Source organism: Halichoerus grypus, chromosome 8 (genome assembly GCF_964656455.1).
Source record: "Halichoerus grypus chromosome 8, mHalGry1.hap1.1, whole genome shotgun sequence".
Classification (NCBI taxonomy): domain Eukaryota; kingdom Metazoa; phylum Chordata; class Mammalia; order Carnivora; family Phocidae; genus Halichoerus; species Halichoerus grypus.
In genome coordinates this window covers 91,105,298-91,112,826 of record NC_135719.1, presented here as the reverse complement: position 1 = coordinate 91,112,826, position 7,529 = coordinate 91,105,298, and the positions used below count along the sequence as shown (strand labels likewise).

Genomic DNA, 7,529 nt, shown 5'->3' with positions numbered 1-7,529 from the left:
TTAAAAAACATATAATGTATTATCAGTTTCAGAGGTAGAGGTCAGTGATTCATCAGTCTTATATCATATCCAGTGCTCATTACATCACGCACCCTCCTTAATGTCCATCACCCAGTTACCCCATCCCCCTACTTCCCCTCCAAGCAACCGTCAGTTTGTTCCCTATGATTAACAGTCTCTTATGGTTTGTCTCCCTCTCTGATTTCATCTTTTATTTTTTCCTCTCTTCCCTATGATCCTCTGCCTTGTTTCTTAAGTTCCACTATGAGATTATATGATGATTGTCTTTCTCTGATTGACTTATTTCGCTTAGCATAATACCCTCTAATTCCATCCACGTCATTACAAATGGCAAGATTTCATTTTTTTGATGGCTGAGTAGTATTCCATCATATATATATACCACATCTTCTTTATCCATTCGTCTGTCAATGGACATCTGGGCTCTTTCCATAGTTTGGCTATTGTGGATGTTGCTGTTATAGACATTGGGGTGCAGGTGCCCCTTCGGATCACTACATTTGTATCTTTGGGGTAAATACCCAGTAGTGCAATTGCTGGGTCGTAGGGTAGCTCTATTTTCAACTTTTTGAGGAAACTCCATACTGTTTTCCAGAGTGGCTGCACCAGCTTGCATTCCCACCAACAGTGTAGGAGGGTTCCCCTTTCTCCGCATTCCTGCCAACATCTGTCGTTTCCTGAGTGGTTAATTTTAGCTCAGTGGGGGTCTGCTTCTCCCTCTCTGCTCTCTCTCTGAAGTAAATAAAATCTTTAAAAACAAAACAAAAAACAAAAAAACAGTGCTGAGTGGACATCCCAGCCGTGTTCCTGACCTTAGGGGAAAAGGCTCTCAGTTTTTCCCCATTGAGAATGATATTCACTGTGGGCTTTTTGTATATGGCTTTTATGATATTGAGGTATGTTCCCTCTATTCCTACACTGTGAAGAGTTTTAATCAAGAAAGGATGCGGTACTTTGTCAAATGCTTTTTCGGCATCTATTAAGAGGATCATATGGTGGGCGCCTGGGTGGCTCAGTTGGTTAAGCGACTGCCTTCGGCTCAGGTCATGGTCCTGGAGTCCCAGGATCGAGTCCCACATCGGGCTCCCTGCTCAGCAGGGAGTCTGCTTCTCCCTCTGACCCTCCTCCCTCTCCTGCTCTCTGTCTCTCATTCTCTCTCAAATAAATAAATAAAATCTTAAAAAAAAAAAAAAGAGGATCATATGGTTCTTGTCCTTTCTTTTATTAATGTGGTGTATCACATTGATCGATTTGTGGATGTTGAACCACCCTTGCAGCCCAGGAATAAATCCCACTTGTTCATGGTGAATGATCCTTTTAATGTACTGTTGGATCCTATTGGCTAGTATCTTGGTGGAATTTTGGCATCCATGTTCATCAGGGATATTGGTCTGTAATTCTCCTTTTTGGTGGGGTACCTAATGTGTGTTTAAAAGTCCCATCCTCAGAGAAGCTTTGTCTGATGCCCTGGATCAGTTTAGGTGCCTCTGTTATCAGGTAAACCATGTTCTTCCTATTAGAGCATTTATTACAGTGGAAGTTACATGATTTTAAAAAATAGGTCTATCCCACTAAATTTAAGATCCACAAGGGTAGAAATAATGTCTGTTTATCATTGTATTCCCCAGTGCCTAGGATACTGCTTGGTACAGAGCAGGTGCTCAATAAATGTTTGCAGAGTGCATGAACATAGAAGGATTTAATGGAACTGCTTATAATCTAGTTGAAGAAAGACAAGGTTTTCACATGCAACAGAGGCTCATGAGGCAAAGTTGGTAAGGAAGTGGTTAGACTATGTGACTTTTAAGTCCTATCTGATTTTGAGACTCTATGATTCTTTTTTTTTTTTTTAAGATTTTATTTATTTGACAGAGAGAGACACAGTGAGAGAGGGAACACAAGCAGGGGGAGTGGGAGAGGGAGAAGCAGGCTTCCCACAGAGCAGGGAGCCTGATGCAGGGCTCGATCCCAGGACCCCGGGATCATGACCCGAGCCGAAGGCAGACACTTAATGACTGAGCCACCCAGGCGCCCCGAGACTCTATGATTCTTATCATATCCGAGCTAATATAGAGCACTCTATGCATTCTGAGGTAATGGAGAGCAGAGGCATAATCAGGGTTGGCTATGGTTGATTTGGGAATATTTCTGAATTGAAATAGACTAACTTAAAGCAGGATTTCTCAATCTGGGTACCACTGGTACTTTAGGGCCAGATGATTCTTTGTGTGGGGGGGTTGTCCTGTGCACTGTAGGATATTTCGTAGCGTCCCTGGCCTCCATCAAGTAGCAACGAGATGTCAGTAGCAGCCCTTAGTTCTGACAACCAAAAATGTCTCCAGATATTATCAAATATTCCCTGGGCAGCAAAATCACCCCTGGATGAGAACCACTGACTTACAGGAGGAGAATACATTGGATTGCCTGAGGGAGACGCTTTCTAGAGGATGGCATTTATAGAGGCACTAATTTGGGAATGAGCAAATTGTGCTTAGGGAATGGCAAGATTCTCTTGGTTAGAATGGGAAGTGCTAGGATAGAACGTTGGTCAAGCTGGGGAAAAGAGCTGAATTCTGTTCATAAAGGGTTGTTTGGGGTCATCTTGAAAAAAATGCAAGTTCCGTGGAAGCAGTAAGTATGAAGTCTAGGGCAGCCTACTGATGATTTAATAAAGTGACAAAATGAGCTCCTTGGGGAATGGGTGGTGCTCCTTGCTGGACTGGGTGCCTCCCATCTGGGCCCTGGTGGCTCCCAAGTAACCCTGCGTCATCAGAGCAGTTATATCTGGGAAGCATCTCTCAGACCGGACTGCAGCACAGTGCCTGCCCAGCACATTGATGAAGTTCATTAAATGAGCTCTTGGCTGGGCTGACCTGCGCAGGAGGAAGGAAAAAGCTGACAGAGAAGGCGAAAATCTTCCAGTTTGTTGGTTTGATGCATATCCAATTAAGTACTTAGAATGATATCAGTAAATCAGACACTTACTTTTTTTTCTTCCAAACAGCTCCTTGCTAGTCATCAGATTTTCATACCTTCTGATTTCTATCTTTATCCCAGGCTGGAACAGAAAGAAGAAGGTGATAATTTCTGGCTTCATTAGTCATGACTATTAGGTGTTTAAGTATGACACATTTTTAATATTTTTTAAGTCAGGGGATGGTATCACTGAAACCTTTGTATTAAAAAAAATGACTTTTCCCTTGCAAGATCCAGTGTAAGTAAAATATGCCACTATTTTTATTTTTACTTTTTTTAAAAAAGATTTATTTATTTATTTATTTGTCAGAGAGAGTGAGAGAAAGAGAGCGCATGAGCAGGGGGAGTGGCAGGCAGAGGGAGAGGGAGAAGCAGGCTCCCCACTGAGCAAGGACCCTGATGCAGGGCTCGATCCCAGGACCCTGGGATCATGACCTGAGCTGGAGGCAGACGCTTAACCGACTGAGCCACCCAGGCGTCCCAGTATGCCACTATTTTTAAAAATTAATTTTATTCTTTTTTTCTTTAATTTTTTTTTTTTAAGATTTTATTTTATTTATTTGACAGAGAGAGAGACAGCGAGAGAGGGAACACAAGCAGGGGGAGTAGGAGAAGGAGAAGCAGGCCTCCCGCGGAGCAGGGAGCCCGATAGGGGCTTGATCCCAGGACCCCGGGATCATGACCTGAGCCGAAGGCAGACGCTTAACGACTGAGCCACCCAGGCGCCCCTAGTTTTATTCTTAATAGCAGTGACTTTGTGAAACTGTGTGCTTATTTTCCTGATGCTATTGTTGGTAAAATATTTTAAGAGCTCTTTATTCTTTTGTTTATTCTGTCAACAAACATTTGTTGAGAATGTGTTTTGTCCAAGGCATTGCAGGGGACATAAAGATGAAAAGGCCTATGGGGGGGCGCCTGGGTGGCTAGTGGGTTAAGCATCTGCCTTTGGCTCAGGTCATGATCTCAGGGTCTTGGGATCAAGCCCGCATCTGGGGAGCCTGCCTCTCCCTCTCTGCCTGCCCCTCTCCCCCAACCTGTGCCCTCTCACTCTCTCAAATAGATAAATAAAATCTTAAAAAAAAAAAAAGATGAAAAGGTCTAGGGCTGATCCTTCAGGAGCTCACCGAATGGTGGGGTGACCATGACAGTGCAGCGACAGTGACAATGTAGATAGTAGGTGCTCCAGGGGAGGGGTGAGCTAGGTGCTGTGTCATTGTGGTGGGTGTGAGGGGGGAGGGCTGCTTGGGGTCTGAAGGAGATAGAGAGGCAACATGAAGGAGGAGACTGTGGAGCTGACCCTTGAAATGTGAACTGGAGTTCAGCAGGATGCAAGGGAGTGGGGACTCACGTGTTTCCTGGCAGAAGGAGTAACAGTGCTTTTATGTAGGCACAAGGGAGTGAGAGGGTGTGTTCCACAAAGAGTTGTACTCCTTCAGTATGTTGGGGAGAAACAGGGCAGAGGAGAACCTTGCCCGTCACGCTGAGATAATGAAGAATCCTGGAATGATTCTTAGAAAGCTCACTTCTGCAGTAGTGAGGAGGTAGGACTGGGTTCGGGGACAAGATAGGGAGATGAGGTATGGAGGCTACTGCTGCTCATCTGCACAAAGTTGGGTGACACTGTGGGAGGTGCCCGAGGGAATACGCTATGCACTGCCTCCCCAGATTCCTGGGGGGGTGAAATACTTTTGTGACTCTGACAAGGGTGTTAGAACTCTCCAGTATGTGAACTGTTTATGTGCATGGTAAAATGTAGCCTGCGGTTCCATGTGTCCTGCAAGAACGTAACAGTTAAACATTATTTATTTATTTATTTATTTTTAAGATTTTATTTATTTATTTGACAGAGAGAGAGAGAGAGACAGCGAGAGAGAGAACACAAGCAGAGGGAGTGGGAGAAGGAGAAGCAGGCTTCCCGCTGAGCAGCGAGCCGATGCAGGGCTCGATCCCAGGACCCCGGGATCATGACCTGAGCCGAAGGCAGATGCTTAATGACTGAGCCACCCAGGCGCCCCTAAACATTATTTTTTAAGATTTATTTATTTGAGAGAGAGAGACAGAAAGTACAAGTGGGAGGAGCAGAGGGAGAAGGAGAGAGAATCTCAAGCAGACCCATGCTGAGCTCGATGCGGAGCTTGATCTCACAACCCTGAGATCACCACCTGAGCCAAAATCAAAAGTCAGTCACTTAACCGTCTGCACCACCCAGGCACCCCTACACATTAAAAAAAATTAAAAAAAATTTTTTTTAAAAGTAATCTCTAAACCCAGCATGGGGCTTGAACTCACAACCCAGAGATCAAGAGTCTCATGCTCTGGGTGCCTGGGTGGCTCAGTTGGTTAAGTGCGTTTGGCTCAGGTCATGATCCCAGGGTCCTGGGATTGAGTCCCGCATCGGGTTCCTTGCTCAGCAGGGAGTCTGCTTCTCCCTCTGCCCTTGCCCCTGCTCATGCTCACACGCATTCTCTCTCTCTCGCAAAAATAAATAAAATCTTAAAAAAAAAAAAAAAAGAGTCTCATGCTCCACTGACTGAGCCAGCCAGGCGCCCCAACATTTTTCAATATAGAAAATGATGACCTGACTTCCCCCACCTTCTACCCAACCAGAAAACATGTTAATCATGTTGCACCTTTGGTTTATCCAGGTGAGAATCAATGGCTAACCTAAGTTAGGGACTCGAAGGAAAGGAATGAGGTAGCCAGGACAACGGAATCTTTCAGTGGTCAGGGAAAAGATTACAGATCTTGGCTCGGTCAGTAATTTATTTATTTTATTTTATTTTATTTTTTTAAGGTTTTTTTATTTATTCATTCGAGACACAGAGAGAGAGAGAATATGAGCAGGGGGAGAAGCAGAGGGAGGGGGAGAAGCAGGCCCCCCACTGAGCAGGGAGCCCGATGTGGGGCTCGATCCCAGGACCCTGGGATCATGACCTGAGCCGAAGGCAGATGCTTAACTAACTGAGCCACCCAGGCGCCCCTCGGTCAGTAATTTAAGGTGAAGGTAGAAGCAGAGGGAGTACCTAGGAAAATTCCTATATTTCTTGCTTTGTCACTAACTTTTAAAATTGCCTTCTGAGGGGTGCCTGGGTGGAACAGATGACTGAGTGTCATGATCTCGGGGTCTTGGGATGGAGCCCTGCGTCGTTGGGCTCTGTGCTCAGTGGAGAGTCTGCTTGAGAGTCTCTCTCTCCCTCTCCCTCTCTCCCCACCCCTCCCTCTCATGTGCACACGCGCTCTCTCTCTAAAATAAATAAATCTTTAAAAGAATTGCCTTCTGAGACCTTTCATGGGCCAAGATCAGTGTCCTTCCTTTTTTACTCAGTCTATAGAGCATAAAGATGACTCATTTAGTCTACCTTTTTACTCATTCCATAGTGCATGAACCAGTTTGGTAACCCACATGAATCGTTAGGTTATCCTTTAATTGACTTTGGGATAGTTACAACAAACGATCTACTTTCAAAGGATAAGGTTTATTACCCCCCAGTAAGGATTTGCAAGAGAACATGCCCAAGCTCTGCCCTGTTCTTTAAAATGTTTTCTTTTATCTGGAACTGGGAAAACATATCATAACTGGAAAGATTTAGTGCAAACTCAGTCTTGAACTGAGCTAGTATGTTTGGTATTTTGAAGAGGCTTGGGCCTTTCATGTTTTCAATGCCTCTGGCTCAGGCAGGTTCTTCTGTCTGGACTGTCCCCACATGTTCCCTCCAGCCCCCCATTTTCCAACTTCAGGCTGAGGAATCATAACACACCCTTTGAGGCCCAGGTCAAGTATTGCCCCTTCTGCTTTACTGACACCCTCATATGGCAGGCAGGAAAAATCACTGCCTCTTCTGGACTGTTTTCTCCAGTACACTGTGTGCTCTTTTTTCTTTTTTTTTTTTACAAATCTACACCTTTATTTACTTTTCATTAAATTTAAATCCTTGAGGGGTACAGCATCACACGGATTCTGTGGCCAATGGCTTTAGCAGGAAGGTTGCTTCGGAATTTGGCACGAACCATGCCACTGTTTCCATGAGCACGAGTTACTTTTCCCCAGATTACTCTGGTTTTGTTTGGTTTGCCACCAGGAGTCACTGTGTTGTTCTTTGCTTTGTACACATAAGCACATCTCTTGCCTAGATAGAATTCCGTTTCATCTCGAGCATAAACACCTTCAGTTTTAAGAAGAGCTGTGTGCTCCCTCTGGTTCCGGAGACCCCGCTTATAGCCAGCAAAAATGGTCTTGGACCACAGCCTTCCAGACATTATTTGGCGTTATAGGAGTCCTGTTCCCAGCAGGCCTCCACAGACTCCAAGATGGCGGAAAAAGCCACTGTGTGCTCTTTTAACAGAGGCTCCATAGGCCTATCTTTGAGTTGCCGTAATTCACGTACCTGGAAACAGCATAAGTTTAATTCATTTGGTTGAGGTGTCCAGGATTCAGAAATGTAGTAACCAGTGTTCTCTCTGCCTGGGAAGGTTGGAACCCAGAGCCCACCACGAAGAGGCTACATGAGGGTGCCCCGCCAGGGGCCAGACCC

The 7,529-nt window shown here is 45.0% G+C and overlaps 1 pseudogene; it reads right to left on the bottom strand.

The window, feature by feature from the left end:
• Window positions 1-6,894: 6,894 nt before the first annotated feature.
• LOC118523121 (large ribosomal subunit protein eL33 pseudogene) lies at window positions 6,895-7,300 on the bottom strand (annotated as a pseudogene).
• Between the last annotated feature and the right edge of the window lie 229 nt (window positions 7,301-7,529).